This window comes from Macaca fascicularis, chromosome 2 (assembly GCF_037993035.2).
Source record: "Macaca fascicularis isolate 582-1 chromosome 2, T2T-MFA8v1.1".
Classification (NCBI taxonomy): Eukaryota; Metazoa; Chordata; class Mammalia; order Primates; family Cercopithecidae; genus Macaca; species Macaca fascicularis.
In genome coordinates, this window is record NC_088376.1 from 162103665 (window position 1) to 162115992 (window position 12328).

At 37.9% G+C, this 12328-nt stretch overlaps 1 protein-coding gene across 6 annotated transcripts in view; it reads right to left on the minus strand.

Moving 5' to 3' along the window:
- Positions 1-12328, minus strand: part of STXBP5L (syntaxin binding protein 5L) — a 478212-nt gene that overhangs the window by 273589 nt on the left and 192295 nt on the right. The window lies entirely within an intron of this gene.

A 12328-nucleotide genomic window follows, 5' to 3' on the forward strand; every position in this document is an offset into this window, starting at 1 on the left:
GTTGACATATAAAAATTGTACATGTTTATGAGAGAGTTTTTTTACATTTAAACAATGTGTAATGACCAAATCACAATAATTAGCATATCCATCACCTTAAATATTCATCATTTATTTGTGTTATGAACATTCAAAATCTTCTCTTTGAGCTTTTATAAATATACACTAAATAATTTTTAATCATATTCAACCTATAGTGCTACAGAATGCTAAAACTCATTCCTTCCATATAGCTGTAATTTTGTATCCATTAACCAACTTCTCCCTTTCTTCCCCTTGCCTTCTACTGTTCCTAATTTCTAATAACCACAATGCTACTTTAATTCTACAAGCTCAATTTTTGTTTAGCCCTCCAGTATGAGTAAGAACACATTTATTTTTCTATAACTAACATTTCTCTTGTAGATTGTCTTTTCACTCTGTTGTTTCTTTTGCTATGCAAACATTTTTGTGTTTGATATAATCCCATTTGTCTACTTTAATTTTGTGGCCTGTGCTCTTGAGCTCTTATTCAAGAAACTCCTTGCCAATACCCATGTCATGAAGCATTTCCCCTGTGTTTTCTTCAAGTAGGTTCATAGAAGTTTGAGGAATTACACTTAATTATTTAATCTATTTCAATTTTTTAATACAGTGAGAAATGAGTGTCTCATGTCATTCTTCCACATGTGCATATACAGTTTTCCCAATATTATTTATTAAGGAGACTTTCCTTTCTTTATTGCATGTTTTTGGCACATTCAAAAATCAATTGGCTGTAAATGTGTGGATTTTTATGTTGGGCTCTCTAACATGTTCCATCAGCCTATGTGTCTGTTTTTATGCCAGCACCATGCTCTTTTGGTTACTATAGCATTGTGGTGTACTTTGAAGTCAGGTAATGTGATGCCTCCAGCTTTGTTCTTTTTGGTCAAGACTGCTTTGGTTACTTAGAGTCTCTTATGGTTCTATACAAACTTTGTGATGTTTTTTCTATTTCTGTGAAGAATGGTATTGGTATTTTGATAGAAAGTGTATTGAATCTATAGATCACATTGAGTGGTAAATATACTATATTAATCCTCCTAATCCATGAATATGGAATAGCTTCCATTTATGTGTCTTCTTCAACCTCTCTTATCAATGTTTTATAATTTCCAGTGTAGACACCTTTCAGCTCCTTAGTTAAATTTATGTCCAGTTTTTTTAATGGATATGGTAAATAGAATTGTTTATTTCTTTCACAGATAATTTACTATTAGCATATACATATACTACTAACTTTTGAATGTTGGTTTTATAACCTGCAACCTAACTCATTTATAAATTCTAAAAGTCTTTTAGTGGAGTATTTAGGGATTTCTATATATAAAATCATGTCATCAGCAAAAAGGGACAATTTAACTTCCTCCTATCAAATTTGGATGCCTTATATTTCTTTCACTTGCCTAGTTGCTCTGGTTAGGACTTCCAGTACTATGTTGTATAGGACTGGCAAGAGTGGACATCCTTACCTTGTTCCGGATGTCAGAAAAAAAGTTTTTAACTTTTTTCCGTTCAGTATGATGTTAGTTGTAGATCTGTCAATTGTGGCCCTTATTGTGTTGAGGTACAATCCTTCTATCTAGTTTACTGAAAATTTTAATCATAAAGGAATGATGATTTTTGTCATATGCCTTTTTTCCGTGTATTAAAATGACCATATGGTTTCTGTCCTTCATTCTGTTAATATGACGTATTATGTTTATTGATTTGAATATGTTGAACCATCTTTGTATTCCTGCAATAAATCTCACTTGGTCATAATGAATGATATTTTTAATGTGCTGTTGAATTCGGTTGAGTATTTTGTTAAACATTTTGCAACTATGTTCATCAGGAATATTTGCCTGTAGTTTTCTTTTTTATTGTGTCCTTACCTCGTTTTGGTATGCAGGTATTTATCTATTTCTTCTAGGCTTTCCAATGTTAGCATAAAATTGTTCATAACAGTCTGCCAATCCTTTGCATTTCTGTGGTATCAGATGTAACTTTTTTCATCTCTGATTTTATTTATTTGGTCTTCATTCTTTTTTCTTAGTCTAGCTAAAAGTTTGCCAATTTTGTTTATATTTTCAAAAAACCAACACTTTTTTATTCTTTTCAACTTTTATTTTAGGTTTAAAGGGTATGTGTGCAGGTTTGGTACATATATGGGCAAATTGCACGTTATAGGTGTTTGGTGTACAAATAGTTTTGTCACCCAGGTAATTAGCATAATACTTGATAGGTAGTTTTTCAATCCTCACCCTCCTCCCACCTTCCACCCTAAAACAGGTACCAGTGTCTACTGTTCCCTTCTTTGTGTCTGTGTGTACACAATGTTTAGCTCCCACTTATAAGGAGCACATGGAGTATTTGGTTTTCTGTTCCTGTGGTAATTCGGTTAGGATAATGGCCTCCAGCTCCCTCCATGTGCTGCAAAGGCCATGACTTCATTTTTTAAAATAGCTGTGTAGTATTCCATGGTGTATATGTACCACATTTTCTTCATCCAGTCCACCACTGATGGGCAGTTAGGCTGATTCCGTGTCTTTGCTATTGTGAATAGTACTGCAATGAACATACACATGCATGTGTCTTTATGGTAGAACAATTTATATTTCTTTGGCTATATACCCAGCAATGAGACTGCTGGATCAAATGGTAGCTCTGCTTTCAGTTCTTTGGAAAACCTCTAGATTGCCTTCCACAATGGCTTAACTAATTTACATTCCCACCAGCAGTGTACCAGTGTTCCCTATTCTCTCCAACCTTGCTGGCATCTGTTGTTTTTTAAAATTGTAGTAATAGCCATTCTTACTGGTGTGAGATGGTATCTTATTGTGGCTTTGATTTGGATCTCCCTAATGATTAGTGATATTAAGCACTGCAAGTAAGGTTTATCGGGTCTCAAGGCTGCTGCAGTAGGCAAGAAGTGATGTGGGTTGGGTCCTGAGTCTGCTTTGCTGGGGTCCATGGGTTCCTAATTGATACCAGGGCAGGTCTAGAGGCTCTGCCTGTGCATACCAGTCCAGTGTCAGGAGCTGTGGTGGGGAGGGATCTGCCAGATGTTGAGTTTTACTGTGGTGGGCACTATACTGGGTTCTACAGCAAAACTCTATGCTTATACTTCCTTTCCTTCACCAAGTGAATGATTTCTCTCTGTGTGCTGTGCTGCCTGGTGTTGGAAAAAGGGAGGCAGGAGTTATCCTTCGGCTGCTGAACTTATACCCAAAGTCTACTGCTACTAAGATGAGCATGGCACCAGGCCATGCCTAAGGCCCACAGCAGGTATAACCTGCCTGCCACTGAGGTTTATTCAGGGCCTAAGGGCACTGTAGTTGGCCAGTGGTGATGCAGGCCAGAATCCAAGTTCATTCCACCACAGCCATGGGTTTCTGTCTGGCACTTGGACATGCTAAGGCCTTCAGTAGCTATATCCTGCCTGCCACTGAGGATTACTGGGAGCTTGAGGCCACTGTAGTTAACCAGTGGTAATGCAGACTGGAACTTTAGCCCATTGGATACTGTTGTGGATTTTCATGACACCAGGGTGGTCTAGAGCAGGGCTCCCCAAACCCTGGCCACAGTACCAGTCTGTGGCCTGTTAGGAACCAAACCACACAGCAGGAGGTGAATAGCAGGTAAGCAAATGAAGAGTCATCTGTATTTACAGCTGATCTCTGTCACTCGCATTACCACCAGAGCTCCACCTCCTGTCAGATCAGCTGCAGTATTAGATTCTCATAGGAGTGCGAACCCTATTGTAAAGCACACATGCAAGGGATCTAAGTTGCATGCTCCTTATGAGAATCTAATTCCTGATGATCTGTCACTAATCTAATTCCTGATAAGCCATCAACCCCAGATGGGACCATATAGTTGCAGGAAAACAAGCTTAGCACTCCCACTGATTCTACATTATGGTGAGTTGTATAGGGTGACTCTCACTGAAGAGTCTTACTTCACCATTGCTATGGTTTGAATGTCTCCTCAAGAACTCATACTGAGAGGTGGGCAGATCACGAGGTCAGGAGATCAAGATCATCCTGCCTAACTGGTGAAACTCCATCTCTACTAAAAATACAAAAAAATTAGCTGGGTGTGTTGGCGGGTGCCTATAGTTCCAGCTTCTTTTTCATAAAATCAGGGTCTCACCATGTGTCAATAATCCCTTGCTGTTCTCTGGATAATGTAGGAGTTCTCATGAGATCTGATGGTTTTAAAGTGTGGCACTTCCCCTTTGCTCGCTCTCTCACCTGTTGCCATGTAAGACATGCCTTGCTTCCTCTTTGCCTTGTGCCGTGATTGTAAGTTTCCTAAGGCCTCCCACCAGCATGTTGTCCAGGCTGGTCTCAAACTCTTGGACTCAAGCAATCCTCTCACATCAGCCTCTCAAAGTGCAGGGCATACAGGCACAAGCGAACATGCCTACCTCTCATATTTGTTTAAATAAGCCTTCTGGTCCTTGATATGCTTCTTCTCATTATGGATCTTCTATAATACACATAGTAGCCCACTTTAATTTTACCCCATAAGTCCCATAAGGCTTCTTCCCTGTTCTTCATTCTTTTTTCCTTTTGCTGACTGAATTATTTCTAGTTACCTGTCTTTGGGTTCACTGATCCTTTCTTCTACTTTATGTAGTCTGCTGTTGACCCCTCTAGTGATTTTTTTTTCAGTTCTATTATTGTGTTCTTCCACTCCATGTCTTCTGTTTAGTATTTTTAAATATTTTCTCTTTGCTGAAAATTCTAGTTTTGTTCATGAATTGCATTCTTGATCTCAGAGAGTCTCTTTATGAGAGTTATTTTAATTCTATATCAGGTAAGTCATATAAACCTATTTCATTATGGTTGGTTTCCATTATCTTATTCTTTGTTTAAACATTTTTTGCCTGATTCTTCATTTTCCTTGACTCTCTATGTTGCTTTCTGCACATTAGACAAAGCAGGCATCTCTCTGTCTTCCTGAAATGTCCTCATAGAGAAGTTCTCCACCAATTGGCCTAGACACAGATTCTGAGGACTTCTATCTACTCTTTCCTTTCCCATGGAGATACAGGCATCTGTGGTCTTTATCTTCTCACTCTGTGCTGACCCCAATGGGGTAGCTATGGCATTTACCAGCTCAAGCCACCACCTTGGTTCTCCCCAGGCAGCTAGATGTTCCAGACCCATCAGAGCTTCAGGACTGTTAAGATTTATGCTAGTTTTTTTGGCACCTCCAAAGAAGTTGGGGCACTGGATGCACAGATCCACTTTTCAACCTAAGGGGTAAGCTGAGAGAGGGTATTTTTCATCTGTCCTCTGTGCTGAGCAGCAGGGCAGGGAGGGTCAAAAGTGCTTATCAGCGCAATTTGCTGCCTCCATTCTTGTCTAGGCAGCTAGGCTGTTTCAGAGCTGTCAGTGCTCCAAGACTGGCAAGACAGAAGTCAATTCTCTGGGGAGCCCCTTTGGAAAAATTGAGGTACTGAACATATGAACAAAGTTCTTAACTCTCTTGGGTGAAGCTGCAACCCAGGAAATCTCTCCTTGATCATATGGCACTGCACCAGGAGCAAGGTTTCTGCTAAGAAGGTGTCCTGAATCTCCTCACTGGTGTTAATGATCTGTTTTCATGTTCTCCTGGGGTTCAGAAACTTTTCAATTACTTTGTCATTTCTCACAAAGGGAATTTTTGTGTGAATTGTAGCTGAATCTGTGTGTTTGTGAGAATGAAATCCCTTCCTATTCTGCCACTTTGCTGATGTCACTACTTTTCCATTGATATTAATATACCCAATAAATCCAGTTTTCTTTTTATGCAACTTTTATTAGGTTTAGTTATCACTCTTATAATTGTTCTATAAAAACAATTTAAATTTTTTTATTTTTTGAAACTATACTCAGAACAGGGGTTGGTACACTTTTTCTGTACCAGGCCAAATAGTAAATATTTTAGGCTTTGCAGACTACACAATCTCCAATAAAGCTTTATTTAAAATAATAACAGGCAGGCCATATTTGTCCCACTGGCCATAGTTTGGCAATCCCTTTTTAAGAACAGTCTATATAGCATTGGTATTATCTAATATTTGAAAAATTAGTAAAATTCCATTATGAAGTCATCTGTGTCTTATACTTTTGGGTAGGAGTACTAACTTAATAACTTTCTCATTTTCTTAAATTTCTGTCTCCATATCACTGTTAACAATTTCCCTTTGGAATTACCCATTTTACCTAGGCTTTTATATCTACTTGCTTAGCGCTGTGTAAAATAATTTAACTCAAAAGTTTAAAAATGTCCTTAGTTTTAGTATGATTTCCTCTTGTTTCGTATATTATTCTGTGTAACTTTGTTTTCTCCCTATTTTTCTTGATTAGGTTGAATGTTGGTTTGCATATTTTGTTTATGTTCTATTCAAAGAACTAGTATGTTGATTAATTTATAACATAGCTTAAAATCAGAACTGACTGAAGTTCTGCTCTTATCTCTTTATGTCTGTTATGCCTCCTTTTGCTTTGTTTTCTTGATCTTTTTTCTAGCTTTCCGTGTTTCATATTAGATTTATGTATTTTAATTTATAATTCTACTGATATATGATTTAAAGGCTACAAACTGTTTTTGATAATTATTTTCATTATATTTCATAGATTCTGATATATATATATATCACAATTTTTGATGTTTATATGTTCACCTATTTTGATTTGTATTTTCTACTTCATCTAATAGTTGTTTAATGAAGAGTTTTAACATTTTCAAGTGGAAGAAAATTTTTCTGAATTTCAAAGTATTGTGTCATTATTCATATGAAATGCATAATACAGTATACCGCTATTGACTCTACCCATACTGATGATTTTCTTTACCAGTGTCATTCAGGGTTAGCTCTTAGTAGAGATGTAATTGAGCAACAGTCTGTAACCAGCTAATGCCAACCAATCCTCTGACTTGTCTATGGAGCAGGCATAACTTCTTTCCTCCTCTGTCAATTGGTTTTAGGTGTTTCCTGCCAATCCCATGAGACTATATAAGTAGGTTGAGAGGGAGGCATTTTTGCAACAGATGGAATTCTGGCGTCCATGTACATCTAATTCACTAATAACTTTTGAAAGCTCAAGGCTAATATCCTAAATATACCATGTCTCCCACCCAATTTTATGACTCAGTGAATATAAGATGTAACTCATGAGGGACAGCACAGGTTACATAGTCATTCGGTGTTCCATGGTTCACTCTCTACAAGGGCCCAGGAGCATGTCAGGAGTTGCTTTGAAAATGGATAGTAACTGCTATGACTTCTCTAGAGGGCTTTCCAATAGAACATTTTATCCACCAGATGCGTTAAGCTCTATCAGATCTATAAAATCATGCATCCCAAGTGGTAGGGTAGCTTGCAAAGCATCTTTGACTTAGGGGACAAACACTACCAGCTTTTTCTCTAGGGTTTCACTCAAAACTGGCAGACTTTTGGGTGATATAAAAATTAGTTGGTTCAGTAATTTCAAGGACATTATAAACTATTATTCAAATCCAAAAGCCCCATCAAGTGATGTGACACTTTCTTAGGAGAAGTAAAATTGCTTACGCTTTAATTTAGAGGAGATGCTCTGTATGCCCCAGACACTAAGACTCTCAAAATCTTCATATCTGGTACAGGCCCCTGGATGTTTGTGCTATTTTCTTCCCACCCACTGAAACATGAATCTTATGAGTTATAAAGGTACTCGCCAGGTCTGCTCACCAGATCCAGTTAGCATTACATAGTCAAAAAGTGAAATGGTATACTTTCTAAAGAATGTCCAGACAATCAAGATTCCTGAGGATTATATTAAGACCGAGAGCAGGAAAAATAACATAGTCCTGGAGAAAGATTCTGAATTTATACTGCAGTCCTTTCTTTCATTTTCCTCTGTTGATGATTACAGGGTCCATCCCACATCCATGTGAAAAAAAGATTTCACTAAATATATAACTGCATATTAGATACCATAGGTTGTGTTGATCTACACCCATAAAAGTATCAACAGCAAGGCAGCTGTCATTGGGACTGTCACTTGGTTATATTTATAGTGATGTACTATTACCAACCTCAATCAATTTTGTTTTTTTGCAAAACCTACACAATGGAACTCAACAATAATGTATTGGTGACCACTACCATTACATCATTCAAGTCTAATTGTGCTAATCTCTGCAATTCCTTCAGAGATGCTGTATTGCTTCTGATTACAATATTGGCAGCGGAAGACAGTTTCAGGAGATTCCATTTTCCTTTCCTACTATGTGCCTCTACAGTGTAAGAAAACCAATATGTGTATTATTCCAGCTACTAAGAATATCTGTCCAAATTATACATTTGGAGAAAATAACTGGGTATGTCTGCATACCCACTAGATCTACTGTGAGATTAGACTTGGGCTAAAACTCCATCTATCAACTAGTTATTTAATTCCATATGTCTTGCCTCTAACTGGAGGACCATAATTGCTTTTTTTTAAATTTCCCAGTATTAATGTCTGCTCTGACCCTATATCTAACAGTCCTGAAAACTAAACAGTCATTCCTGCAAATGATCACAGATGTTTCTATAATTACTATATGTGCTTATTATAGCATTTCAGGATTCTTTTTCAGGGACAACTAGCTCCTTTTTTAATCAATAGATTCTGAATCTGCAAACTGACTTATATTTGAAAACCTGATGAGATACTGTGATTTTCCATTTTGATGGTGATTGTAAAAAATTAAACTGCTCTTAATTTTTTTCTGATCACGCAAGGCAAACAACATCCCAGTCAACTTCCCACCTTATTTTGCTCCTAGAAACGTCATGATATATTAGCCATTACCATAGACTCCTGCATTGCCACTCCAGCCTTGCTGCTTATTATGGTAATTAAGCCCATATTGCCAGATGGTTAAATTTTGCAACCTGGCCTCTACAATCCATGAATATTATGGAACCTGGCTCTCTTCCATCAACTCCTGCTGTCAACAAGGGCCTTAAAAAAGACAACTACTACCAAGCTTCTCAAATATGTTAATATTTGCCTTTCTAGGGCATTTCTTATTAGGTTAAGTGAAGACAGTCTCCTCAGAAGCCACCTAGGGAACACAGTCAAAAGGTGAGTTGCCAGAACAAACATAATACATTCATTTTAACATTATCATCTCCCTGATACCTTCTTTAATACTATACCAAAAGACTCTGACATCTCTATTTACTCTATGCCTTTTTTTTAGTCTAGGCTTCAAGGGACTATCCCAGCAAATTACTACTAGGACCATATCCAAGTGTCCCTGAGAAAGCACTAAATCCAAAATCATAAGTAAGTGCCCCCATAAAAATAAACTCTCCTCTATGCAGCCCCCAAGTTCAAGTCCTTAAAAACCACTCTAAACACATTTCATTGGTGAATGACCATATTAGTCATATCCTCAATTCCTTTGGTAGGTATTCTAATTCTTTCAAGTATAGTTTATTTATTCCTGGAGGAAGATTTATGCTTCTGTGTTAGGCTGTGCTGAGATCTGAGATCTGATTCTGGTTGTTTGCCTGGATGTAATGATATTGGAGGCGGTCTTGTGGGGAAAAACATCATCATACAAGGAAATTATTTTAGGTGAAGTATTACACAGTCACCCAGAAAAGGGAAACTGCTCTCCTCCAAAAATGGTAAAAGAGGTACTTCTGCTGACCAGAAGGGTTTGAGGAAATTGGGGGTTGCTGGGGTTTGCAATATTCTCAGGCTTATCTACACAAATTTCTCCATCCCAGGTTAATGGTTGAATAGTGCCCTCAAAAATTCATGTGCACCCAGAACCTCAGAATGTGACTTTATTTGGAAATAGAATCTTCACAGATATAATTAGTTAAGGATTTCAAGAAGAAATCATTCTGGATTTAGGGTGGGCCCTAAATCCCATCCTAGGCCCACCCTAAATCCAATGACTGCTGCTGTTATAAAAAGAAGAGAAGACATAGAGAAGACCATGTGAAAATGGAAAATGAAGGCAGAGATTGGTGTTATACTGCCACAAGTCAAGGAACATCAGGAGCCACCTAAGCTGGAAAAGGCAAGGAAGAGTTCTCCCCTAGAGTCTTCAGAGGGAGCATGGCCTAACTGATACCTTAGTTTTAGACTTCTGCTTGTTAGAACTAGGAAAAAATAAGCTTATTTGTTTTAAGTCACCCACTTTGTGGTAATATGTTATTGCAGCCATAGGAAACTAATATACGACGGTCATACTCTTTCCTTATCAGGGCTCTGACTTTAACAAATGGGACCTATCAAAGTTATGTATTTGGTCTCCTTATAAGCAGCTCCTGGGCCTATTTTTAGCACAGTCTTCCCTAGAGCTACATAAGGTAAGAGTTCCTTTAAATCTACCTTAGAGGACTTCTGGGATTTGGTAAATCAGTAATTAAGTGTTCTGAGATGATGCAGGAAGAATAAAGGACTCCCAAAGACACCCACACTCTCATCCTTGGAATCTGTCAATATGTTCCTTACATAACAACAACAACAAAAAAGACTTTCTAAAAGTGAAGAACGTTTCCCAGTTGTGGTGAGAAAGAGACACAACTGTGGAAGAAGAGTCAGAGAGATACTATGTTGTTGGATCTGAAGATAGACAAAGGGGCTACAAGCCAAGGAATGTATGCAGCCTCTGAAAAAGGCAAGAAATCAGATTATCTTCTAGAATTACTAAAAAGGAATGAAACCCTGCTGATACTTTTATTTTTGTCCAGTGAGACCTGTGTTGAACTTCTGGCCTACAGAACTGAAAGATAATAAATTGTTTTGTTTTTAAGCTATTGAATTTATGATAATTTCTTTTGACAATGGGAAACTATACAAGTACCCTCAAAGGAAGTTATTTTATTTCATTATCATTATGTAATTATCATTACCCCATATCAATTAAACACCATGACTACTTGATCTCCCTTTGTCTTATCTTTCTAGCAGAGAAAGATTAGTCCCTACTCACAGAAGAACATTTTTAAAGTAACTGTGATGTCACTGCATGGAAGGGTTTAATTCACTTCACCTGGCACCTTCAACAGGTTTGCTGATTTTAGACAGGAGACAACCTAACTTCAAAAGTCCAATACTGAGGGTTTACAAACTAGAACAGGAGTCAGCAAACTTTTTATGTAAAGGCCAGATAGTGAACATTTTAGGCTTTGCAGGCCCAACTGCTCAGCTTTACTCTTATAGCAAGAAAGCAGTCACAGACATATGTTAATGAATGAGCATGGCTGTGTTCAATAAAACATTTTGAGAAAACAGGCAGCATGCCAGATTTGGTTCGTGGCTATAGTTTCCAGTCCCTTATCTCGAATAATTGTAGTAACTGTTATCTTAACAAGGATTGTGTACAAAAAAGCCTGAGGCAGGGTTTAGTTCTAGTATTAAGGGAGGAGTGCAATCTCAGAGTTGTAATAATAAAAGAAAGATGATTCATTATCATACTAATCACTATTTCATGGGGAGAAGTGGAAGAGACATCACCGGTCATTTAACAGGTGTGCTAGCATGGTCTTGCAAGAAATCTCCAAAAGTTTATGTGAGAAAACTATGACTCAAATTAGCCAAATAATAAGGAGGAAGACAGGAAGAATTTATTCCTTGTCTCTTGTCTAACATTGGTCAAGATTCTCTCCATGGAGATTAACACTCCCTCTCTTCAGAATTGTGTCATTTGACCCCTTTGGCATGTGTTAGGGAAGCCAGATTGAATGCCTTATGTTGTAGCACGTCTTCTGAATCCAGAATTAATGAAAGTAGCCAGAGACCTGGGAATAGCTCGTTAACTTCAGGAAGCAATACTACATGAAGTCAATTAATTCTGCCAAACCTGAAGTGAAGCAAGCAGCCCTTATTTGGGAGACAAGAGAAGCTGAGAGAATTCAAGCAGATTCACTCAATACTGTATCAAATCAATACAGGCATCTCTCAGCTCAAGAGTACCCTTTTGTATTTGATAGACCAATGCACAGTTTCTTTATAAATGATATACTGGGGGAAAGATGGCCTATTTTCTGATTCTATGATATTATCTTGATTTTTTGTTTGTTTGTTTTTAGATGGAGTCTTGTCCTGTTGCTCTGGCTGGAATGCAGTGGAATGCGGCTCGCTACAACCTCTGCCTCTTGGGTTCAAGCAAACTCCTGCCTCAGCTTCCCGAGTACCTGGGACTATAGGTGCATGTCACTATGCCCGGCTAATTTTTTGTGTGTTTTTGGTAGAGACAGGGTTTCACCATGTTGGTCAGGCTTGTCTTGAACTCCTGACCTCAGATGATCCACCCACCTCGGCCTCCCAAAGTGCTG